This window comes from Arachis hypogaea, chromosome 4, assembly GCF_003086295.3.
Source record: "Arachis hypogaea cultivar Tifrunner chromosome 4, arahy.Tifrunner.gnm2.J5K5, whole genome shotgun sequence".
NCBI classification, from domain to species: domain Eukaryota; kingdom Viridiplantae; phylum Streptophyta; class Magnoliopsida; order Fabales; family Fabaceae; genus Arachis; species Arachis hypogaea.
The window spans coordinates 88563878-88590423 of NC_092039.1; the positions used below are offsets into that span (position 1 = coordinate 88563878).

General features: G+C 40.4%; 2 non-coding genes across 2 annotated transcripts; one reads left to right on the forward strand and one right to left on the reverse strand.

Annotated features, from left to right (window-relative positions):
* Positions 1-2970: 2970 nt before the first annotated feature.
* LOC112798983 (small nucleolar RNA R71) lies at positions 2971-3078 on the reverse strand. The gene has a single exon (XR_003200575.1). It is a non-coding gene; the product is annotated as a small nucleolar RNA R71 (small nucleolar RNA).
* Positions 3079-23722: 20644 nt separating this feature from the next.
* Positions 23723-23826, forward strand: LOC112798844 (small nucleolar RNA R71). Its single transcript, XR_003200441.1, has one exon. It is a non-coding gene; the product is annotated as a small nucleolar RNA R71 (small nucleolar RNA).
* The last annotated feature ends 2720 nt before the right edge of the window (positions 23827-26546 follow it).

Here is a 26546-nt window from a genome sequence, read left to right on the forward strand (position 1 = left end):
CGTCTGACAAACGAGCCAACCATTCCGTGAGATCAGAGTCTTCGTGGTATAGGCGAGAACTGATGGCAGCATTCAAGAGAATCCGGAAGGTCTAACCTTGTCTGTGGTATTCTGAGTAGGATTCAATGATTGAATGACTGTGACGTGCTTCAAACTCCTGAGGGCGGGGCGTTAGTGACAGACGCAAAAGAATCACTGGATTCTATTCCGGCCTGATTGAGAACCGACAGATGAATTCCGCTATACTGTGACAGAGCATATGCAATCGCTTTCACTGAGAGGATGGGAGGTAGCCACTGACAACGGTGAAACCCTTGCTTAAGCTTGCCATGGAAAGGAGTAAGAAGGATTGGATGAAGACAGTAGGAAAGCAGAGAGACGGAAGGGAAGGCATCTTCATGCGCTTATCTGAAGTTCCTACCAATGAATTACATAAGTATCTCTATCCTTATCTTTTATGTTATTTTCGTTCATCACCATATACATTTGAGTTTGCCTGACTAAGATTTACAAGATGACCATAGCTTGCTTCAATACTAACAATCTCCGTGGGATCGACCCTTACTCACGTAAGGTTTATTACTTGGACGACCCAGTGCACTTGCTGGTTAGTTATGCGAAGTTGTGTAATGCCATGGTATTGAGCTACCACGTTTTTGGAGCCATTACCGGGGATTATGAGAGTTGTGAAAAAGTATTGTTCACAATTTCGCGCACCAAGTTTTTGGCGCCGTTGCCGGGGATTGTTCAAGTTTTGAGCAAGCTTTTGGTAACATCAGTGCCAAGATCCGGCAACAACACCAAGTAAATGGCGTTATTGCCAGGGATTGTTCAAGCTGGACAACTGACGGTTCATCTTGTTGCTTAGATTAGGTATTTATTTTTTTTCGAAATCCTTGAAGATGAATTCTAGAGTTTCATGATGATTTGTTGAAGTCTGGCTGGCTGAGAAGCCATGTCTAATCTCATTGGACCGAGGTTTCAACTTATCACCACAAGAGCTTGTTGATTTCTTATCAATTTTGCTTTTGGAGCAGTGATCTGCTAAGGCTTGGCTGGCCTTTGGCCATGTCTAGTGTTTTGGACCGAAGCTTTCTTTGAAAGCTTGGCTGGCTGTGAAGCCATGTCTAGTTCCTGGACCGGAGTCTTAGACTAGCATTGCACTGATTCCTGGGATTCTCATTAAGAATTTTGATACCTTTTTCCACTTAATTTTCGAAAAACACAAAAAAATTTACAAAATCATAAAATCCAAAAATATTTCTTGTTTGAGTCTAGTGTCTCATCATAAGTTTGGTGTCAATTGCATGCATTCATATGTATTAAGGATTTTCAAGTAATTCTTGATGATTTTCGTGCTCTGAACTTTGAATTCAATTGACTTGAGTGTTTTGTGTGTCTCATATGCATTTTCATTTAGTGTCAGTAGTATACAAACTGCTAAGTTTGGTGTCTTGCATGCATTGTTATTTGATTCTTGTTGCATTTTGGTTTGTCCTTATTATTAAAAATCCAAAAATATTTTTAATTTGTGTCTTTTCAAGTCAATAATACAGAGAATTGAAGATTCAGAACATACAGCAGAGGAATTGTACAGAAAAAGCTGGGCGTTCAAAACGCCCAGTGAAGAAGGACAGACTGGCGTTTAAACGCCAGCCAGGGTACCTGGTTGGGCGTTTAACGCCCAAAAGGGTAGCATTTTGGGCGTTAAACGCCAGAATGTGCACCATTCTGGGCGTTTAACGCCAGGATGGCTAGAAGGGAAGATTTTGTTTTCAAATCAAATTTTTTCTAAGTTTTCAAAATCTTTTCCAAATCAAATCTTTTTCAAATCAATTTTCCAATCAAATCTTTTTCAAAATCAATTTCTTTCCATTTTTAAAGATACTTACTATCAATCAATGATTTGATTCAACATTTCAAGTATGTTACCTTTTCTGTTGAGAAAGGTTTAATGTTTGAATCATATCTTTTCTTGTTAGTCAAGTTTTTAATTTTCAAACCAAATCTTTTTAAAATGTTTTTCAAATCATATCTTCTCAATCACATTTTTTTAAATCAATCATATCTTCTTAACCACATCTTTTTCAAAATAGTTTTCAATCAAATCTTTTTGATTTCTAATTTCAAAATCTTTTTCAAAAATCACTTGATTTCTTTTCCACTTTCATTTTCGAAAATTAAGTAATGTTTTTCAAAAATATTTTCAAATTTCCCACTTAATTTTCGAAAATCACTTCCCTCCTTCTCACATCCTTCAATTTATGGACTAACACTATCCCTTAAGGCAAAATTCGAACTCCATCTTCTTTGATAAGTTCGAATTTTCCACTTCTGTCTTCTACTCTTCTTTTCCTCTGACACTTCAAGGAATCTCTATACTGTGACATAGAGGATTCCACATTTTCTTGTTTCCTTCTCTTTCTTATGAGCAGGAGCAAAGACAAAGGCATTCTTGTTGAGGCTGATCCTGAACCTGAAAGGACCTTGAAGAGAAAGCTAAGAGAAGCCAAAGCACAACTCTCTTTAGAGCACTTGAACGAACTCTTCAAGGAAGAAGAACTCATGGCAGCCGAAAACAACAACAATGCCAACAATGCAAGGAAGGTGCTGGGTGACTTTACTGCACCTACTCCCGACTTCCATGGGAGAAGCATCTCTATCCCTGCCATTGGAGCAAACAACTTTGAGCTTAAGCCTCAATTGGTTTCTCTAATGCAACAGAATTGCAAGTTCCATGGACTTCCATTGGAAGATCCTCATCAGTTTTTAGCTGAGTTCTTGCAAATCTGTGACACAGTCAAGACTAATGGGGTTGACCCTGAGGTCTACAGACTGATGCTACTCCCTTTTGCTGTAAGAGACAGAGCTAGAACATGGTTGGATTCTCAACCTAAAGAAAGCCTGGACTCTTGGGAAAAGCTAGTCAATGCCTTCTTGGCAAAGTTCTTTCCACCTCAAAAATTGAGTAAGCTTAGAGTGGAAGTCCAAACCTTCAGACAGAAGGAAGGAGAATCCCTCTATGAAGCTTGGGAAAGATACAAACAATTGATCAGAAAGTGTCCCACTGATATGCTTTCTGAATGGAGCATCATAGGTATTTTCTATGATGGTCTCTCTGAACTGTCCAAGATGTCCTTGGATAGCTCTTCTGGAGGATCTCTTCATCTGAAGAAGACGCCTACTGAAGCTCAAGAACTGATTGAAATGGTTGCAAATAACCAATTCATGTACACTTCTGAAAGAAATCCTGTGAACAATGGGACTAGTCAGAAGAAAGGAGTTCTTGAGATTGACACTCTGAATGCCATATTGGCTCAGAATAAAATATTGACTCAACAAGTCAATATGATTTCTCAAAGTCTGTCTGGGATGCAAAATGCACCAAGCAGTACTAAGGAAGCTTCATCTGAGGAAGAAGCTTATGATCCTGAGAACCCTTCAATAGAAGAGGTGAATTACATGGGAGAACCCTATGGAAACGCCTACAATCCTTCATGGAGGAATCATCCAAATCTTTCATGGAAGGATCAACAGAGACCTCAACAAGGTTTCAACAATAATAATGGTGGAAGGAACAGGTTTAGCAATAGCAAGCCTTTTCCATCATCTTCTCAGCAACAGACAGAGAGTTTTAAGCAGAATACCTCTGACTTAGCAACTATGGTCTCTGATCTGATCAAAACCACTCAAAGTTTCATGACTGAAACTAGGTCCTCCATCAGAAATCTGGAAGGACAAGTGGGTCAGCTGAGCAAGAAAATTACTGAACTCCCTCCAAGTACTCTTCCAAGCAACACAGAAGAAAATCCAAAAGGAGAGTGCAAGGCCATCAATATGGCCGAATTCTGGGAGGAAGAAGAGGCAGTGAACGCCACTGAGGAAGGCCTCACTGGGCGTCCACTGACCTCCAATGAGTTCCCCAATGAGGAACCTTGGGAATCTGAGGCTCAAGATGAGACCATAGAGATTCCATTGGACTTACTTCTGCCATTCATGAGCTCTGATGAGTATTCTTCTTCTGAAGAGGATGAGTATGTCACTGAAGAGCAAGTTGCTAAATACCTTGGAGCAATCATGAAGCTAAATGACAAGTTATTTGGAAATGAGACTTGGGAGGATGAATCCCCTTTGCTCACCAAAGAACTGAATGACTTGTCTAGGCAGAAACTACCTCAAAAGAGGCAAGATCCTGGGAAGTTTTCCATACCTTGTACCATAGGCACCATGACCTTCAAAAAGGCCTTGTGTGACTTAGGGTCAAGTGTAAACCTCATGCCCCTCTCTGTAATAGAGAAATTAGGGATCTTTGAGGTGCAAGCTGCAAAAATCTCACTAGAGATGGCAGACAACTCAAGAAAACAAGCCTATGGACTTGTAGAGGATGTTCTGGTTAAAGTTGAAGACCATTACATTCCTACTGATTTCATAGTCCTAGAGACTGGGAAATGCATGGATGAATCCATCATCCTTGGCAGACCCTTCCTAGCCACAGCAAAGGCTGTGATTGATGTTGATAGAGGTGAGTTGATCATTCAAGTGAGTGAAGAATCCTTGGTGTTTAAAGCTCAAGGATATCCCTCTGTCATCATGGAGAGGAAGCATGAAGAGCTTCTCTCAAAACAGAGCCAAACAGAGCCCCCACAACCAAACTCTAAGTTTGGTGTTGGGAGGCCACAACCAAACTCTAAGTTTGGTGTTGAACCCCCACATTCAAACTCTAAGTTTGGTGTTGGGAGGTTCCAACACGGTTCTGAGCACTTCTGAGGCTCCATGAGAGTCCTCTGTCAAGCTGATGACATTAAAGAAGCGCTTGTTGGGAGGCAACCCAATGTTTTATAATTAATTATTTTCTTTTGTTATTTTATCTTTTTTGTAGGTTGATGATCATAAGAAGTCACAAAAACAATGAAAAAAGCAAAAACAGAATGAAAAACAGGAAGAAAAACAGCACACCCTGGAGGAAGATGCTGCTGGCGTTTAAACGCCAGTCAGCCTAGCAGTTGGGCGTTTAACGCCCAGTCTGGCACCCATCTGGGCGTTTAACGCCAGAAAGGGGCACCAGACTGGCGTTAAACGCCAGTAAAGGGCAAGAACCTGGCGTTAAACGCCAGGAATGGGCACCAGCCCGGCGTTTAACGCCAGAAATGGCTCAAAACGTGGATTTTGATGCCATTTGGTGCAGGGATGCCTTTTCCTTGACACTACAGGATCTGTGGACCCCACAGGACCCTACCATCACTCTCTCTCTTCTTCCCCCATTCACCAATCACCTCAACACCTCTTCCCCAAAAACCCCTCACCTATCAAATCCTACCCTTCTCTTCACCACTCACATCCATCCTTCATAAATCCCCACCAACCTCACCCTTCAAATTCAAACCACTTTCCCTCCCAAACCCACCCATAATGGCCGAACCATTCACCCCCCTCTCTCCTATATATACCCCTCTTCAACCCTTCATTTTCACACAACCTAAACACCACTTCTCCCCCTCTTTGGCCGAATTTACCACCATCTCCCTCTTCCTCATTTCTTCTTCTTCTACTCTCTTCTTTCTTCTTTTGCTTGAGGACGAGCAAACATTTTAAGTTTGGTGTGGTAAAAGCGTTGCTTTTTCGTTTTTCCATAACCATTATGGCATCCAAGGCCGGAGAAACCTCTAGAAAGAGGAAAGGGAAGGCAAAGGCTTCTACCTCCGAGTCATGGGAGATGGATGGATTCCTCTCAAGGGTGCATCAAGTCCACTTCTATGAAGTTGTGGCCTTGAAGAAGGTGATCCCCGAGGTCCCTTTTTCACTCAAAAAGGGTGAATATCCGGAGATCCGACATGAGATCCGAAGAAGAGGTTGGGAAGTTCTTACCAACCCCATTCAACAAGTCGGAATCTTGATGGTTCAAGAGTTCTATGCCAATGCATGGATCACCAAGAACCATGACCAAAGTGTGAACCCGAATCCAAAGAATTATCTCACTATGGTTCGGGGGAAATACTTGGATTTTAGTCCGGAGAGTGTGAGGGTAGCGTTCAACTTGCCTATGATGCAAGGAGATGAACATCCTTACACTAGAAGGGTCAACTTTGATCAAAGGTTGGACCAAGTCCTCACAGTCATATGTGAAGAGGGCGCACAATGGAAGCAAGATTCAAGAGGAAAGCCGGTCCAATTGAGAAGGCATGACCTCAAGCCCGTGGCTAGAGGATGGTTAGAGTTCATACAACGCTCAATCATCCCCACTAGCAACCGGTCCGAAGTTACCATAGACCGGGCTATCATGATCCATAGCATCATGATTGGAGAAGAAATAGAGGTTCATGAGGTCATAGCTCAAGAACTCTATAAGGCGGCGGACAAGACCTCCACCTTGGCAAGGTTAGCCTTTCCTCATCTCATTTGTCACCTCTGTTATTCAGTTGGAGTTGACATAGAGGGAGACATCCCCATTGATGAGGACAAGCCCATCACCAAGAAAAGGATGGAGTACACAAGAGATCCTACTCATCATGAGATCCCTGAGATTCCTCAAGGGATGAATTTTCCTCCACAAAACTATTGGGAGCAACTAAACACCTCCCTAGGAGAGTTAAGTTCCAACATGGGACAACTAAGGGTGGAGCATCAAGAACACTCCATCATCCTTCATGAGATTAGAGAAGATCAAAGAATCATGAGGGAGGAGCAACAAAGACAAGGAAGAGACATTGAGGAGCTCAAGCACTCCATAGGATCTTCAAGAGCAAGGAAGAGCCGCCATCACTAAGGTGGACCCGTTCCTTGATTTCCTTGTTATTTATTCTTCTGTTTTTCGAATTTTATGCTTATGTTTATCCATGTTTGTGTCTTGTGATCATTAGTGTCTTAGTGTCTATGCCTTAAAGTTATGAATGTCCTATGAATCCATCACCTTTCTTGAATAAAAATGTGCTTAATTGAAAAAGAAAAAGAAGTGCATGAATTTTGAATTTTATAACAGTTTAATTATTTTGATGTGGTGGCAATAATTTTGTTCTCTGAATGTATGCTTAAACAGTGCATGTGTATCTTGAATTTGTGGTTCATGAATGTTGGCTCTTGAAAGAATGATGAAAAAGGAGACATGTTACTGAGGATCTGAAAAATCATAAAAATGATTCTTGAAGCAAGAAAAAGCTATTCAAAAAAAAAAAGAGAAAAATCAAAAAAAAAAAAGAAAAAAAAAAGAGAAAGAAAACGAAAAGAAATAGAGAAATAAGAGTTGTGATCCAAGGCAAATAAGAGTGTGCTTAAGAACCCTGGACACCTCTAATTGGGGACTTTAGCAAAGCTGAGTCACAATCTGAAAAGGTTCACCCAATTATGTGTCTGTGGCATGTATGTATCCGGTGGTAATACTGGAAGACAGAGTGCTTTGGGCCACGGCCAAGACTCATAAAGTAGCTGTGTTCAAGAATCATCATACTTTACTAGGAGAATCATTAACACTATCTGGATTCTGAGTTCCTAAAGAAGCCAACCATTCTGAATTTCAAAGGAGAGAGTGAGATGCCAAAACTGTTCAGAGGCAAAAAGTTAAAAGCCCCGCTCATCTAATTAATACTGATCTTCATAGATGTTTTTGGAATTCATTGCATATTCTCTTCTTTTTATCTTATTTGATTTTCAGTTGCTTGGGGACAAGCAACAATTTAAGTTTGGTGTTGTGATGAGCGGATAATTTGTATACTTTTTGGCATTGTTTTTAGTATGTTTTTGTTATGATATAGTTAGTTTTTAGTATATTTTTATTAGTTTTTAGTTAAAATTCACTTTTCTGGACTTTACTATGAGTTTGTGTGTTTTTCTGTGATTTCAGGTATTTTCTGGCTGAAATTGAGGGACCTGAGCAAAAATCTGATTCTGAGACCAAAAAGGACTGCAGATGCTGTTGGATTCTGACCTCCCTGCACTCGAAGTGGATTTTCTGGAGCTACAGAAGCCCAATTGGCGCGCTCTCAACGGCTTTGGAAAGTAGACATCCTGGGCTTTCCAGCAATATATGATAGTCCATACTTTGCCCAAGATTTGATGGCCCAAACCGGCGTTCAAAGTCACCTCAGGAAATCCCAGCGTTAAACGCTGGAACTGGCACCCAAATGGGAGTTAAACGCCCAAACTGGCACTAAAGCTGGCGTTTAACTCCAAGAGGAGTCTCTGCACGAAATTTGCTTCATTGCTCAGCCCAAGCACACACCAAGTGGGCCCGGAAGTGGATTTTTATGTCATTTACTCATTTCTGTACACCTTAGGTTACTAGCTTTCTATAAGTAGGACCTGTGACTATTGTATTAGAAGTCTTTGGATCTTTATATCTTTTGATCACTTTAGATCTCTAGATAATCTTTGGACATTTTAGTTCTTAGATCATTGGGAGGCTGGCCATTCGGCCATGCCTAGACCTTATGCTTATGTATTTTCAACGGTGGAGTTTCTACACACCATAGATTAAGGTGTGGAGCTCTGCTGTACCTCGAGTATTAATGCAATTACTATTGTTCTTCCATTCAATTCCGCTTGTTCTTTATCCAAGATATCACTTGTTCTTCAACTTGATGAAGGTGATGATTGACGCCCATCACCATTCTCACCCATGAACAAAGTGACTGACAACCACTCTTGTTCTACAAGCACTTGAGGCTTGGTGAATATCTCTTGGATTCCTGATTGCACGATGCATGGTTGATCGCCTGACAACCGAGTGCTCGCCTGACAAACGAGCCAGCCATTCCGTGAAGTCAGAATCTTCGTGGTATAGGCAAGAATTGATGGCAGCATTCAAGAGAATCCGGAAGGTCTAACCTTGTCTGTGGTATTCTGAGTAGGATTCAATGACTGAATGACTGTGACGTGCTTCAAACCTGTAACTTACTGGGCGTTAGTGACAGACGCAAAAGAATCACTGGATTCTATTCCGGTAGGGGAGGGAACCACACCGGTGATTGGCAGCACTGTGACAGAGTGTGTGCATTAGCTTTCACTGCGAGGATGGGAGGTAGCTGCTGACAACAGTGAGACCCTACACGAGTTTGCCATGGAAAGGAGTAAGAAGGATTGGATGAAGACTGTAGGAAAGCAGAGAGACGGAAGGGAAGGCATCTTCATACGCTTATCTGAAGTTCCTACCAATGAATTACATAAGTATCTCTATCTTTACCTTTATGTTATTTTCGTTTATCACCATCATTACCATTTGAGTTTGCCTGACTAAGATTTACAAGATGACCATAGCTTGCTTCAATACTAACAATCTCCGTGGGATCGACCCTTACTCGCGTAAGGTTTATTACTTGGACGACCTAGTGCACTTGCTGGTTAGTTGTGCGAAGTTGTGTAATGCCATGGTATTGAGCTACCAAGTTTTTGGGGTTCATGACCGGGGATTATGAGAGTTGTGAAAAAGTATTGTTCACAATTTCGCCCACCAAACGCCCAAAAGGAGCATGGTTCTGGCGTTCAAACGCCAGTTACAAACAAGGAAGTGGCGTTTGACGCCACTCCAGCTCCCACCACTAGCATTCAAATGCCAGTGGGGAATCAGTCACATACAAGTGCTGACCTTTCTAAAAAGGCTTCCCAACCCACTTCTGTAGGTAATAAAACTGCAGTAACTAAGGTTGAGGAATACAAAGCCAAAATGCCTTATCCTCAAAAACTCCGCCAAGCGGAACAGGATAAACAATTTGCCCGCTTTGCAGACTATCTCAGGACTCTTAAAATAAAGATTCCGTTTGCAGAAGCACTTGAGCAAATACCCTCTTATGCTAAGTTCATGAAAGAGATCTTAAGTCATAAGAAGGATTGGAGGGAAACTGAAAAAGTTTACCTCACTGAAGAATGTAGTGCAGTCATTCTGAAAAGCTTACCTGAGAAGCTTAAAGATCCTGGGAGCTTTATGATACCATGCACATTAGAAGGTGTTTGTACCAAGCAAGCTTTATGTGATCTTAGGGCAAGTATCAACCTAATACCTGCATCTACTATCAGAAAGCTTGGTTTAGCTGAAGAAATTAAACCAACTAGGATATGTCTTCAACTTGCTGATGGCTCCATTAAATACCCATCAGGCGTGATTGAAGACATGATTGTCAAGGTTGGGCCATTTGCCTTTCCTACTGACTTTGTGGTGCTGGAAATGGAGGAGCACAAGAGTGCAACTCTCATTCTAGGAAGACCTTTCCTAGCAACTGGCCGAACCCTCATTGATGTTCAAAAAGGGGAAGTAACCTTGAGAGTCAATGAGGAAGAGTTCAAGTTGAATGTTGTTAAAGCCATGCAACATCCAGACACCCCAAATGACTGCATGAGTGTTGATCTCATTGATTCTCTGGTAAGAGAGGTCAACATGGCTGAGAGTCTCGAATCAGAGCTGGAGGACATCTTCAAAGATGTTCAGCCTGATTTGGAGGAATCAGAGAAAATAATAGAACCTCTGAAAATCCCTCAAGAAGAGGAGAAACCTCCAAAACCCGAGCTCAAACCATTACCACCATCCCTGAAATATGCATTTCTGGGAGAAGGTGAGACCTTTCCTGTAATTATAAGCTCTACCTTAGAGCCACAGGAAGAGGAAGCACTAATTCAAGTGCTAAGGACGCACAAGACAGCTCTTGGGTGGTCCATTAGTGATCTCAAGGGCATTAGCCCAGCCAGATGCATGCACAAAATCTTGTTGGAGGATGACGCCAAGCCAGTGGTTCAACCACAAAGGCGGCTGAACCCAGCTATGAAAGAAGTGGTGCAAAAAGAGGTCACTAAATTACTAGAGGCTGGGATTATTTATCCTATTTCTGACAGCCCCTGGGTGAGCCCTGTCCAAGTTGTCCCTAAGAAGGGTGGCATGACAGTGGTTCATAATGAAAAAATGAACTGGTTCCTACAAGGACAGTTACAGGGTGGCGTATGTGCATTGATTACAGAAGACTCAACACAGCCACCAGAAAGGATCATTTTCCTTTACCATTCATAGACCAGATGCTAGAAAGACTAGCAGGTCATGAATACTACTGCTTCCTGGATGGATATTCAGGTTATAATCAAATTGCAGTAGATCCCCAGGATCAGGAGAAAACGGCCTTCACATGTCCATCTGGAGTATTTGCATACAGAAGGATGCCATTTGGCCTGTGCAATGCACCTGCAACCTTTCAGAGGTGCATGCTCTCAATTTTTTCTGATATGGTGGAAAAATTTCTGGAAGTCTTCATGGATGACTTTTCAGTATTTGGAGACTCATTCAGCTCCTGCCTTAACCATTTAGCACTTGTTCTGAAAAGATGCCAAGAGACTAACCTAGTTTTAAACTGGGAAAAGTGTCACTTTATGGTGACTGAAGGAATTGTCCTTGGGCACAAAATTTCGAACAAGGGGATAGAGGTAGACCAAGCTAAGGTGGAAGTAATTGAAAAATTACCACCACCTGCTAATGTTAAGGCAATCAGAAGCTTTCTGGGACATGCAGGGTTCTATAGGAGGTTTATAAAGGATTTTTCAAAAATCGCCAAACCTCTGAGCAACCTGCTAGCTGCAGACACGCCATTCATCTTTAATGAAGAGTGTCTGCAGGCATTTGAAACTCTGAAAGCAAAATTGGTTACAGCACCAATCATCTCTGCACCAGACTGGACATTACCATTTGAACTAATGTGTGATGCCAGTGATCATGCCATTGGTGCAGTGTTGGGACAAAGGCATGACAAGCTTCTGCATGTCATTTACTATGCCAGCCGTGTGCTAAATGATGCACAGAAGAATTACACAACCACAGAAAAAGAGCTACTTGCAGTGGTTTACGCCATTGACAAATTTAGATCCTACTTAGTAGGATCAAAAGTGATTGTGTACACTGATCATGCTGCTCTTAAATATCTACTCACAAAGCAGGATTCAAAACCCAGACTCATCAGATGGGTGCTGCTTCTGCAAGAGTTTGATATAGAAATAAGAGACAGAAAAGGGACAGAAAATCAAGTCGCAGATCACCTGTCCCGAATAGAACCAGTGGAAGGGGCGTCCCTCCCTCGCACTGAAATTTCTGAAACCTTTCCGGATGAGCAACTACTAGCCGTCCAGGAAGTGCCATGGTTTGCAGACATTGCAAACTACAAGGCAGTAAGATTCATACCCAAAGAGTACAGTAAGGTGCAATCAAAGAAATTAATCACAGATGCAAAGTACTATCTTTGGGATGAACCATATCTCTTTAAGAGATGTGCAGACGGAGTAATCCGTAGATATGTGCCTAAAGAAGAAGCACAGAAGATCCTTTGGCATTGCCATGGATCACAGTATGGAGGACATTTTGGAAGTGAACGAACAGCCACAAGAGTCCTCCAGAGTGGCTTCTACTGGCCTACTCTCTATAAAGATTCCCGAGCATTTGTGCTTAACTGTGATAGTTGCCAGAGATCAGGCAACCTGCCTCACAGTTATGCTATGCCTCAACAAGGAATCTTGGAAATTGAGTTATTTGATGTATGGGGCATTGACTTCATGGGACCTTTCCCACCATCATACTCAAACACCTATATTCTGGTGGCAGTGGATTATGTATCCAAATGGGTGGAGGCTATTGCAACACCCACTAATGACACTAAAACAGTGTTAAAATTCCTCCAGAAACATATTTTCAGCAGATTTGGTATCCCTAGAGTGTTAATCAGTGATGGGGGTACTCATTTCTGTAATAAGCAGCTCTACTCTGCTCTAGTACGTTATGGAGTCAACCACAGGGTGGCTACTCCATATCACCCACAAACTAATGGGCAGGCTGAAGTCTCAAATAGAGAACTTAAAAGAATCCTGGAACGGACTGTAATTAACCGTAGAAAGGATTGGGCAAGAAGCTTGGATGATGCTCTGTGGGCATACAGAACAGCATTTAAGACCCCTATAGGGACCTCTCCATACCAGCTTGTGTATGGAAAGGCATGTCACTTGCCAGTGGAACTGGAACACAAGGCCTACTGGGCAACCAGATTCCTGAATCTTGATGCCAAATTAGCTGGAGAAAAACGATTGCTCCAGTTAAATGAGCTAGAAGAGTTTAGACTCAATGCTTTTGAAAATGCGAAAATCTACAAGGAAAAAGCAAAAAGATGGCATGATAAGAAATTGTCATCCAGAGTCTTTAAACCAGGACAAAAAGTTCTGCTATTCAACTCTAGGCTCAGATTATTCCCTGGGAAGTTAAAATCCCGGTGGAGAGGTCCATATGTGATCACAAGTGTATCACCATATGGATACATAGAACTTCAGGATAGTGACTCTAACAAAAAGTTCATTGTCAATGGACAAAGAGTTAAACACTATCTTGAAGATAATTTCGAGCAAGAATGCTCAAGACTGAGATTACATTGAATATCAGTGTCAGTCCAGCTAATGACATTAAAGAAGCGCTTGCTGGGAGGCAACCCAGCCATTTACAAAGTTTATTTACTGATTAAATAAATTTTCTTTTCTTTACAGGTTTAAGTCCAAGTATCTTCAAAGGTGAATTAGTAATTAATTGAAGTCCCAAGAGTTACAGAGAAATTTGGAAGCTCACTGGCATGAAAAAAGCCAGTAAGAAATACTTTGGGCGTTAAACGCCCAAAAGAAGCACCCACTGGGCGTTTAACGCCAGTAAGGGTAGCCTTCTGGGCGTTAAACGCCAAGAAGAAGCATCTTCTGGGCGTTAAACGCCAGAAAGATGCACCTTCTGGGCGTTTAACGCCAATCTGCTAGCATTCTGGGCGTTTAGAAAAACGCCCAGTAAAGAAGGACCTCCTGGCGTTCAACGCCAGGAAGAAGCATCACATGGGCGTTGAACGCCCAGGAGAAGCAACATGTGGGCGTTAAACGCCCAAACCATGCACCATGTGGGCGTTTAACGCCAGGATGGTGGGAGGAGGTACAATTTCGTTTTTCTTTGCAATTTTTCAAAATTTTTATGTTTCAATCCATGATTTCTTGCATAAACATATTTTAAATTATCACTTTCAATTCCAAAAGTTTTTATCCTAATTTCTAAAATCCAATGATTGCAAATTTTTTAGATTTATCTTAACCCAAAAGCCAAATGGCTTTCCAATTCAGGCCATCAGCTTTTCAAATTTGTTTCCAACACATCTTTAACTCCTTTTAAAAATCCTTTTTAAAATTAAATTTCAAAATTATCTTTTAAATTATGATTCATATCTTTTCCTTTTTAAAATTATATCTTTTTCTGATCATATCTTTTAAATTATATCTTTTATCTTATCTCTTTCTTAATTTTTTTTCGAAAATTGCCCACCCCCCCTCCCTATATCTTGTGTTCGGCGCCCTCCTCATCATCACCATTCCACATTGCTCTCCTCCTATCCCTCTTCTTTCTTTTCTTTTGCTTGGGGACAAGCAAAGCTCTAAGTTTGGTGTGTTTTCCCGTGATCACAAAAACTATTATGTCTCTTGATCATGGCTCCTAAAGCGAAACAAACCGCCCCAAGAGGAAAGAAAGAAAGCGTTCCAAAGCCACTTTGGAACCAAGGGAAGTTCTTAACTAAAGAACATTCAGACCATTACTACAAGATAATGAGTCACAGATCAGTGATCCCGGAAGTCAGATTTGATCTGAAAGAAGATGAATATCCGGAGATCCAAGAGCAAATTCGAAACAGGAATTGGGAAATTCTGGCCAATCCTGAAACGAAAGTGGGGAAGAATATGGTTCAAGAATTCTATGCTAATCTATGGCAGACAGAAAGGCAAAGAATCATTGGAGCTGCTATCTTTGACCATAAGACAGTGATCAGAGGAAAAATCATTCATACCAATGCTGACAGGATTAGGGAGATATTCAAGATCCCTCAACTGAAAGATGACCCAGACTCCTTTAATAGGAGAATGATGAGGGTCAATAAAGGGATGGACAAGATTCTGGAGGACATATGCATCCCTGGAGCCAAGTGGACTACCAGTACAACTGGCATCCCAGTCCAACTCAAAAGAGAAGATCTAAAACCAGTAGCCAGAGGCTGGCTGGACTTTATTTGTCGTTCCATCTTGCCCACCAGCAACCATTCTGAAGTTACCATCAAAAGAGCTGTCATGATTCACTGCATCATGTTGGGAAAAGAAGTGGAAGTCCATCAGCTGATCTCCTGTGAGCTATATAAAATAGCAAACAGGAATTCTAAGGACGCCAAATTGGCTTATCCAAGCCTAGTTTCTATGCTTTGCAAAGAGGCTGGAGTAAAGATGGGAATAACTGAATATATCCCAATTGAAAAGCCCATTACTGGAATATCAATGGTCAGGCAACAGCAACAAGAGGATCCTGTCAGAAGGAGAGCACAAGAAGCCCTCCCAGAACTGCCCCAATATGAATATTGGGAACAACTTGAGGCTTCTGTTTCCAGATTGCAAGAAGCTATGGATCAAATAAAGGAAGAACAGAATAATCAAGGTAGCATGATTTGCAAACTGCTCAAGGAACAAGAGGAGCAAGGGCGTGATCTAAGGGAGCTGAAGCGCCAAAAATTAATCCTTGAACCACACCCCAAAGAGTCAGAGGAGCATCCACTCCTCAAAACAACAGGTTGCTGAGTTCCAATTTCTCTGTTCCAACTTAGTAGAGATTATTCCTTTTAGAAATTAACCTTAGAAGATATTTAGTAGTAATTAGGATGTCTATTTTGATTTTATTTCCAATTAAGCTATAATTTATTTTTCTCATCATCATTAGGCATGAATAAAGTAGTAGATTTTCTTTTAGAATAAAGAAGTAATTTATATTTTTCGAGTTCTTAATAATAAAATTTATAATTAATTATATGTGGTGGCAACACTTTTTGTTCTCTGAATGAATGCTTGAACAGTGCATAATATGTACTTTGAATTTGATGAATATTGGCTCCTGAAAGAATGAGGAACACGAAAAATATTGTTGAGGATCTGAAAAATCATGAAATTGATTCTTGAAGCAAGAAAAAGCAGTTCAAAAAAAAAAAAAAAGTGGCGAAAATTTTAGCAAAGATCCAAGGCTTTGAGCATTAATGGATAGGAGGGCCCAAGGAAATTAAAATCCAGGCCTAAGCGGCTAAATCAAGCTGTCCCTAACCATGTGCTTGTGTCATGAAGGTCCAAGTGAAAAGCTTGAGACTGAATGGTTAAAGTCGTGATTCAAAGCTAAAGAGTGTGCTTAAGAGCTCTGGACACCACTAACTGGGGACTTTAGCAAAGCTGAGTCACAATCTGAAAAGGTTCACCCAGTTATGTGTCTGTGGCATTTGTGTATCCGGTGGTAATACTGGAAGACAAAGTGCTTAGGGCCACAGCCAAGACTCATAAAATGACTGTGTTCAAGAATCAACAATACTATCTGAATTCCGAGTTCCTAAGGATGCCAATCATTCTGAAAATTTAGAGATACAGGGAGATGCCAAAACTGTTCAGAGACAAAAAGCTACAAGCCCCACTCATCTAATAAGAATCTGAGCCTCATTTAAAACTCGAGAATATTATTATTTCTTTATTTCTGTTAGAACCTATTTTATTCATCTAGTTGCTTGAGGACAAGCAACAGTTTAAGTTTGGTGTTGTGATGAGCGGATATTTTATACGCTTTTTGGGGGTAATTTCATGTAGATTTTAGCATGTTTCAGTTAGTTTTTAGTAGAATATTATTAGTTTTTAGGCAAAAATCATATTTCTGGACTTTACTATGAGTTTGTATGTTTTTCTGTGATTTCAGGTATTTTCTGGCTGAAATTGAGGGAGCTGAGCAAAAATCTGACTTAGGCTGAAAAAGGACTGCTGATGTTGTTGGATCCTGACCTCCCTGCACTCGAAATGGATTTTCTGGAGCTACAGGAGTCCAATTGGCGCGCTCTCAACGGCGTTGGAAAGTAGACATCCAGGGCTTTCCAGCAATATATAATAGTCCATACTTTGAGCGAGGATAGACGACGTAACTTGGCGTTGAACGCCAAGTTCATGCTGCTGTCTGGAGTTAAACGCCAGAAAAACGTCATTATCCGGAGTTGAACGCCCAAAACACGTCATAACCTGAAGTTTGACGCCAAGAAAGGCCTTTGCACGTGGAAAGCTTTAGTCTCAGCCCCAGCACACACCAAGTGGGCCCCAGAAGTGGATTTCTGCACCAATTATCTTAGTTTATTCATTTTCTGTAACCCTAGGTTATTAGTTTACTATTTAAACAACTTTTACAGACAATTCTTGTACCTCTTGACATTTTTCAGATCTGAATTACATACTTTGTGACGGCATGAGTCTCTAAACTCCATTGTTGGGGGTGAGGAGCTCTGCAGCGTCTCGATGATTTAATACAATTCCTTAGTTTTCCATTCAAACACGCTTGTTCTTATCTAAGATGTTTATTCGCGCTTAACTGTGGAGAAGGTGATGATCTGTGACACTCATCACCTTCCTCAACCCATGAACGTGTGCCTGACAACCACCTCCGTTCTACATCAGATTGAATGAATATCTCTTAGATTCCCCAACAGAATCTTCGTGGTATAAGCCGGATTGATGGCAGCATTCATGAGAATCCGGAAAGTCTAAACCTTGTCTGTGGTATTCCGAGTAGGATTCCGGGATTGAATGACTGTGACGTGCTTCAAACTTTAACCTGCTGGGCGTTAGTGACAGACGCAAAAGAGTGATTCTATTCCAGTAGGAGCGGGAACCAACCGGTGATTAGCCGTACTGTGACAGAGTGCGTGAGCATAGTTTTCACTGCGAGGATGGGAAGTAGCCGCTGACAACGGTGACACCCTACATAGAGCTTGCCATGGAAGGAACCTGCGTGTGAGAAGAGGATTTCAAGGAAGAGTTGAAGTCAGAGGACAAAGCATCTCCAAAACTCCAACATATTCTCCAGCGCTGCAAATCAAAGTAACATTGTTCCCTCTTTTATCAAATCCAGTAATTTCACTTTTAATCCAAATTAATCCTTGTTGACATCCTAACTAAGACTAATAAAATAAATATTGATTGCTTCAAACCAATAATCTCTGTGGATTCGACCCTTACTCACGTAAGGTATTACTTGGACGACCCAGTACACTTGCTGGTTAGTTGAACGGAGTTGTGATCCGAGAAAGTAATCAGTTAGTTAAATTAGTTTAACTTTTTGGCACATGCCAAGGGGCCATTAATTAAGAATCACAATTTCGTCCACCAATGATCCCCTAAGATGAAGAATAAAACAAAACTGAGATCAAAGATGTCTAATACAATAGATAAATGTCCTGTATATACTAGACTAGCTACTAGGGTTTACATGAGTAAGTAATTGATGCATAAATCCACTTCCGGGGCCCACTTGGTGCATGCTTGGGCTGAGCTTGATTAATTCACGAGCTGAGGCATCTCTTGGAGTTGAACTCTGAGTTATGACGTGTTTTGGGCGTTCAACTCCGGATAATGACGTTTTTCTGGCGTTTAACTCCAGACAGCAGCGTGTACTTGGCGTTCAACGCCAAGTTACGTCGTCATTCTTCGAATAAAGTATGGACTATTATATATTGCTGGAAAGCCCTGGATGTCTACTTTCCAACGCCGTTGAGAGCGCGCCAATTGGAGTTTGTAGCTCCAGAAAATCCATTCCGAGTGCAGGGAGGTCAGAATCCAACAGCATCAGCAGTCCTTTTGTCAGCCTTCTTCAGAGTTTTGCTCAAATCCCTCAATTTCAGTCAGAATTTACCTGAAATCACAGAAAAACACACAAACTCATAGTAAAGTCCAGAAATGTGAATTTAACATAAAAACTAATGAAAACATCCCTAAAAGTAGCTTAAACTTACTAAAAACTATATGAAAACAATGCCAAAAAGCGTATAAATTATCCGCTCATCACAACACCAAACTTAAATTGTTGCTTGTCCCCAAGCAACTGAAAATCAAATAGGATAAAAAGAAGAGAATATACTATAAAGTCCAAAATATCAATGAATATTAATTTAATTACATGAGCGGGACTTGTAGCTTTTTGCTTCTGAACAGTTTTGGCATCTCACTTTTTCCTTTGAAGTTTAGAGTGATTGGCTTCTCTAGGAACTTAGAATTTCAGATAGTGTTATTGACTTTCCTAGTTAGGCATGTTGATTCTTGAACACAGCTACTTTATGAGTCTTGGCCGTGGCCCTAAGCACTTTGTCTTCCAGTATTACCACCGGATACACAAATGCCACAGACACATAACTGGGTGAACCTTTTCAGATTGTGACTCAGCTTTGCTAGAGTCCCCAGTTAGTGGTGTCCAGAGCTCTTAAGCACACTCTTTAGCTTTGGATCACGACTTTAACCATTCAGTCTCAAGCTTTTCACTTGGACCTTCATGACACAAGCACATGGTTAGGGACAGCTTGATTTAGCCGCTTAGGCCTGGATTTTATTTCCTTGGGCCCTCCTATCCATTAATGCTCAAAGCCTTGGATCTTTGCTAAAATTTTCGCCACTTTTTTTTTTCACTGCTTTTTCTTGCTTCAAGAATCAAATTCATGATGTTTTTCAGATCATCAATAACATTTCTCTTTGTTCATCATTCTTTCAAGAACCAACAATTTTTAACACTCATAAACAACAAGATCAAAAAATATGCACTGTTCATTCATTCATTCAGAAAACAAAAATTATTGCCACCACATCAATATAATTAAATTAAATTTACTAATAATTTCGAAAATTATGTACTTCTTGTTCTTTTGAATTAAAACATTTTTCTTTTAAGAGAGGTGAAAGACTAATGGATTTTATTCATAGCTTTAAGGCATGGTTTACACACTAATGATCATGAAGTAGAAACACAAAAACATAGACAAACATAACACTTAAAAACCGAAAACAGAAAGGAAATAAAGAACAAGGAATGAATCCACCTCTAGTGGCGTCTTCTTCTTGAAGGACCAATGATGTTCTTCAACTCTTCTATGTCCCTTCCTTGCCTTTGTTGCTCCTCCCTCATGGCTCTTTGATCTTCTCTTATTTCTTGAAGAGTGAGGGCGTGTTCATGATGTTCCACCCTTAGTTGTTCCACGTTTTGGCTCAAGTCTTCTAAGGAGGTACTGAGTTGCTCCCAATAGTTGTTGGGAGGAAAGTGCATTCCATGAGGCATTTGTTGATGAACTTCCTCATGTTCTCCTTGGGGGCCGTGAGGAACTTCCCTTGTTTGCTCCATCCTTTTCTTGGTGATGGGCTTGTCTTCTTCAATGGAGACATCTCCATCTATGATAACTCCAGCTGAGTAGCATAAATGGCATATGAGGTGGGGGAAGGCTAGCCGTGCCATGTATGAAGGCTTGTCAGCTATTTTGTAGAGTTCATTGGCTATGACTTCATGAACCTCTACTTCCTCTCCAATCATGATGCTATGAATCATGATGGCCCGATCCACAGTAACTTCAGATCGGTTGCTTGTAGGGATGATGGATCTTTGGATGAACTCCAACCATCCTCTAGCTACAGGCTTGAGGTCCAGTCTTCTTAGTTGGACCGGTTTGCCTTTGGAGTCTACTCTCCATTGGGTGCCTTCCACACAAATGTCCATTAGGACTTGGTCCAACCTTTGATTGAAGTTGACCCTCCTTGTGTAGGGGCGTTCATCACCTTGCATCATGGGTAGATGAAACGCCAACCTCACATTTTCCGGACTGAAATCTAAGTATTTCCCCCGAACCATTGTGAGATAGTTCTTTGGATTCGGGTTCATACTTTGATCATGGTTCCTTGTGATCCATGCATTAGCATAGAACTCTTGAACCATCAGTAATCCGACTTGTTGCATGGGGTTGGTTATGACTTCCCACCCTCTCCTTTGGATCTCATGTCGGATTTCCGGATACTCATTCTTTTTGAGCTTGAAGGGGACCTCAGGGATCACCCTCTTCTTTGCCGCAACATCATAGAAGTGGTCTTGGTGGCTCTTGGAGATGAATCTCTCCTTTTCCCATGATTCGGAAGTGGAAGCTTTTGCCTTCCCTTTTCCTTTTCTTGAGGAAACTCCGGTCTTGGGTGCCATTGATGGTGAATGAAAAATAAAAAGCTAGGCTTTTTACCACACCAAACTTAAAAGTTGCTCGTCCTCAAGCAAAAAGAAAAGAAGAGTAGAAGAAGAAGAAGAAGAGAAATTGGAAGAGAGGGAGAGAAGTGGGTTCGGCTATATGAGAGAAGAATGGGTAGTGTTGTGTGAAAATGAAGAAGAAAGGAGAGGTATTTATAGGGAGGGGGGAGGGTTAGGTTTCGGCCATGTTGGGTGGGAAAGGTTGGGAAATTGAATTTGAATGTAATGGAGGTAGGTGGGATTTATGGGGAAAAGGGGGTTGATGTGAATGGTGCATGGGGAAATTGGGAAGAGGAATTGATGTGATTGGTGAAGGTTTTTGGGAAGGGTGACATTGAAAATGAGATTTGGATTAGGAGAGTGTGAATAGGATTAAAAGAAAAGGTAGGTGGGGATCCTGTGGGGTCCACAGATCCTGAAGTGGGGATCCTGTGGGGTCCACAGGTCCTGAGGTGAAAAGAAATACCATTCCTTCACCCTATAGGCGTGTAAATTGCCTTCATGCACCATTCTGGCGTTCAAACGCCCATTGGTGCATGTTCTGGGCGTTAAACGCCCATGTGATGCTTGATTCTGGCGTTGAACGCCAGTTTCAAGCTTGTTTCTGGCGTTCAGCGCCAGATTGTCCTCTGCGTGCGCATCCTGGCGTTAAACGCCAGGATGTTGCTTGTTTTGGGCGTTCAGCGCCAGGAAGATGCTATGTTCTGGCGCTGAACGCTGGCCAGATGCATCTTCTGGGCGCTGAACGCCGGCCCGTGCGTCCTCCAGGGTGAAAAAATTTTTTCTTCTGTTTTTGACTCTGTTTTTAATTTTTTTGATTTTTTTCGTGACTCCTCATGATCATGTACCTAATTAAACACAAAAATAACAAAGAAACAAAATAAAATAAAATTAGATAAATAAAATTGGGTTGCCTCCCAACAAGCGCTTCTTTAATGTCAATAGCTTAACAGTGGCTCTCATGGAGCCACAGAGCAATCAAGTCAATGTTGTCTAGTCCCAACACCAAACTTAGAGTTTGGATATGGGGTTTGAACACCAAACTTAGAGTTTGGTTGTGGCTTCACAACACCAAACTTAGAGTTTGACTGTGTGGGCTCTTCTTGACCTTGAACTGAGAGAAGCTCTTCATGCTTACTCTCTTTTGTCACAGAGGGATTGCCATGTGCTTGAAACACAAGGTATTCTCCATTCAATTGAAGGACTAACTCTCCTCTGTTGACATCTATCACAGCTTCTGCTGTGGCTAGGAAAGGTCTTCCTAGGATGATGCATTCATCATCTTCCTTCCTAGTATCTAGGATTAGGAAATCAGCAGGGATGTAAAAGTCTTCAACTTTTATAAGCACGTCCTCTACTATCCCATGAGCTTGTCTCACTGACTTATCTGCCAATTGCAGTGAGAACAAAGCAGGTTGCACCTCAATGATCCCTAGCTTCTCCATTACAGAGAGTGGCATAAGGTTTATCCCTGACCCAAGATCACACAGAGCTTTTTCAAAGCTCATGGTGCCAATGGTGCAAGGTATCAAGAACTTGCCAGGATCTTGTCTCTTTTGAGGTAGAGTTTCCTGAATCCAAGTATCCAAATCACGAATGAGCAAGGGAGGTTCACTTTCCCAAGTCTCATTACCAAATAACTTGGCATTCAGCTTCATGATAGCTCCTAAGTATTGAGCAACTTGCTCTCCAGTCACATCTTCATCCTCTTCAGAGGATGAATAATAGTCAGAGCTCATGAATGGCAGAAGGAGATTTAATGGAATCTCTATGGTCTCTGTATGAGCCTCAGATTCCTCAGGATCCTTATTAGGAAACTCCTTCTTGCTTGAAGGACGTCCCAGGAGGTCTGCCTCACTAGGATTTTCGTCCTCCTCCTCCTTTATGCATTCGGCCACTTTGATTAAATCAATGGCCTTGCACTCTCCTTTTGGATTTTCTTCTATATTGCTTGGGAGAGTACTGGGAGGAGTTTCAATAACTTTCTTACTCAGCTGGCCTACTTGTGCCTCCAAATTTCTAATGGAGGATCTTGTTTCATTTATGAAACTGAAAGTGGCTTTTGACAGATCAGAGACTATATTGGCTAAGTTAGAATTATTTTGTTCAGAGTTCTCTGTCTGTTGCTGAGAGGATGATGGATATGGCTTACTATTATTCAGCCTATTGCGTCCACCATTGTTAAAGCCTTGTTGAGGCTTTTGTTGATCCTTCCATGAGAAATTTGGATGATTTCTCCATGATGGGTTATAGGTGTTTCCATATGGTTCACCCAGATAATTAACCTCTGCCATGGCAGGGTTCTCAGGATCATAAGCTTCTTCAGAAGCTGCCTCTCTAGTACTGTTGGCTGCATGTTGCAATCCATTCAGATTTTGAGAAATTATGTTGACCTGTTGAGTCAACAGTTTGTTCTGAGCCAGTATGGCATTCAGAGCATCAATTTCAAGAACTCCTTTCTTCTGAGGGACCCCATTATTCACAGAATTCCTCTCAGAGGTATACATGAACTGGTTGTTAGCAACCATGTCAATGAGTTCTTGTGCCTCTTCAGGCGTTTTCTTCAGGTGAATAGATCCACCTGCAGAGTGATCCAGTGACATTTTCGAAAATTCAGAGAGACCATAATAGAATATATCTAATAAGGTCCATTCTGAAAACATGTCAGATGGACATCTCTTGGTCAACTGCTTGTATCTTTCCCAAGCTTCATAGAGGGATTCACCATCTTTTTGCTTAAAGGTTTGAACATCCACTCTCAGCTTGCTCAGTTTTTGAGGAGGAAAGAACTTATCTAAGAAGGCAGTAACCAGCTTATCCCAAGAGTTCAGGCTGTCCTTAGGTTGTGAATCCAACCATATTCTAGCTTTGTCTCTTACAGCAAAAGGGAAAAGCATGAGTCTGTAGACGTCAGGATTAACTCCATTCGTCTTTACAGTATCACAGACTTGCAAGAACTCAGTTAAAAACTGATAGGGATCTTCAGATGGAAGCCCATAAAACTTGCAGTTTTGTTGCATTAATGCAACTAGTTGAGGCTTAAGCTCAAAGTTATTGGCTCCAATGGCAGGAATGGAGATGCTTCTTCCATCAAACTTGGATGTTGGTTTTGTGAAGTCACCAAGCATTCTCCTTGCATTATTATCATTATTATTTGCGTCTGCCATGTCCTTCTCCTGTTCGAAAATTTCTGAAAGGTTATTTCTGGATTGTTGTAATTTAGCTTCTCTTAATTTTCTCTTCAGAGTCCTTTCAGGTTCTGGATCAGCTTCAACAAGAGTGCCTTTATCCTTGTTCCTGCTCATAAGAAAGAGAAGAAAACAAGAAAAGAAAAAGGAATCCTCTATGTCACAGTATAGAGATTCTTTTATGTTAGTAGAAGAAGAAAGGGGTAGAAGAAGAATTTGGATTTAGATGAAGAGAGGTGAAGAGAAGTGTTAGTAATTAAATAATTAATTAGAAGAAGATAAAAGAAGAGAGAGAAGAATTCGAAATTAATTTTTAAAAAGGGGTTAGTGAATTTCGAAAATTAAAGTTAATAGATAATTAAAATTAAAATTTTGAAACAAAAAGAATTTTTGAAAAGAGAGGGAGAATTTTCGAAAATTAGAGAGGGAAAAGTAGTTAGGTGGTTTTGAAAAAGATAAGAAACAAACAAGAAGTTAGTTAGTTGAAAGATTTGAAATCAAAATTTGAAAAAGATAAGAAGATAAGAAGTTAGATAAGATATTTTGAAATCAAATTTTTGAAAAAGATAAAATTTTTGAAAAAGATAAGATGGAAGATAAAAAGATTTTTAAGAAAAAGATATTTTGAAAAAGATTTAATTTTTTTAAAAAATACTTAACTAACAAGAAACTACAAGATAAGATTCTAGAACTTTAAAGATTGAACCTTTCTTAACAAGAAAGTAACAAACTTCAAATTTTTGAACCAATCACATTAATTGTTAGCATATTTTCGAAAATTAGATATAAAGATAAGAAAAAGATTTTGAAAATATTTTGAAAAAGATTTTTTTGAAATTTTCGAAAATTATAAAAAGAGATGAAAAAGATATGATTTTTGAAAAAGTTTTGAAAAGATAAGATTTTTAAAATTGAAATTTTGACTTGACTTGTAAGAAACAACTAATTTTGAAAATTTTTGACCAAGTCAACCCAAAATTTCGAAATTTTGGAGGGAAATAAGGAAAAGATATTTTTTTGATTTTTGAATTTTTAATTATGAGAGAGAAAAACAACAAAAATACTCAATGCATGAAATTTTTAGATCAAAACAATGAATGCATGCAAGAATGCTATGAATGTCAAGATGAACACCAAGAACACTTTGAAGATCATGATGAACATCAAGAACATAATTTTGAAAAATTTTTTGATGCAAGGAAAACATGCAAGACACCAAACTTAGAAATTTTTAATGCATGGAAAATATGAATGCAAAAATGCACATGAAAAACAACAAAAGACACAAAACAAGAAATCATCAAGATCAAACAAGAAGACTTGTCAAGAACAACTTGAAGATCATGAAGAACACTATGAATGCATGAGATTTTCGAAAAAATGCAAGAAAAATTTTAAAAGCATGCAATTGACACAAAACTTAAAAATTAACACAAGACTCAAACAAGAACACAAAATATTTTTGATTTTTATGATTTTCTAATTTTTTTGTATTTTTATTAAATTTTTTTTTTTGAAAAACATTTTTGGAAAAACGAAAAATAAAAGAAAAATTTTGAAAAAGATTTTTGAAAAGAAAAGTACCTAATCTGAGCAACAAGATGAACCGTCAGTTGTCCATACTCGAACAATCCCCGGCAACGGCGCCAAAAACTTGGTGGACGAAATTGTGATCACTTGTTCTTTCTACTTGTAGGATGTATACTCTGAGGGCATTGTTTATTTCCTTCACAATCTCGTTCAACTAACCAGCAAGTGTACTGGGTCGTCCAAGTAATAAACCTTACGTGAGTAAGGGTCGAATCCACAGAGATTGTTGGTATGAAGCAAGCTATGGTCACCTTGCAAATCTCAGTTAGGCAAATTTAAAATAGTTTTATGGGTTTTCGAATAATTAATAATAAAAAGAAGAAATAATAAAAAGGATAGAACACTTATGCAGAGTCATTGGTGGGAATTTCAGATAAGCGGATGGAGATGCTGTAGAGCTCTTGGACGCCTGCTCTCCTACTCCTTCTACTCAATCCTTCTTACTCCTTTCCATGGCAAGCTTTGTATAGGGGTTCACCATCAACTGTGGCTACTTTCATTCCTCACGGGGAAATAACCTGTGCGGCTGTCACTCGCACAGCTAACCAGTCTGGAGGCATCACCCATGGCTGATGGCTACATCCCATCCTCGCAGTGAAAACTATGCTAACGCACTCTGTCACAGTACGGCTAATCACCGGTTGGTTCCCGCTCCTACTGGAATAGAATCCCTCTTTTGCGTCTGTCACTAACGCCCAGCAGGTTAA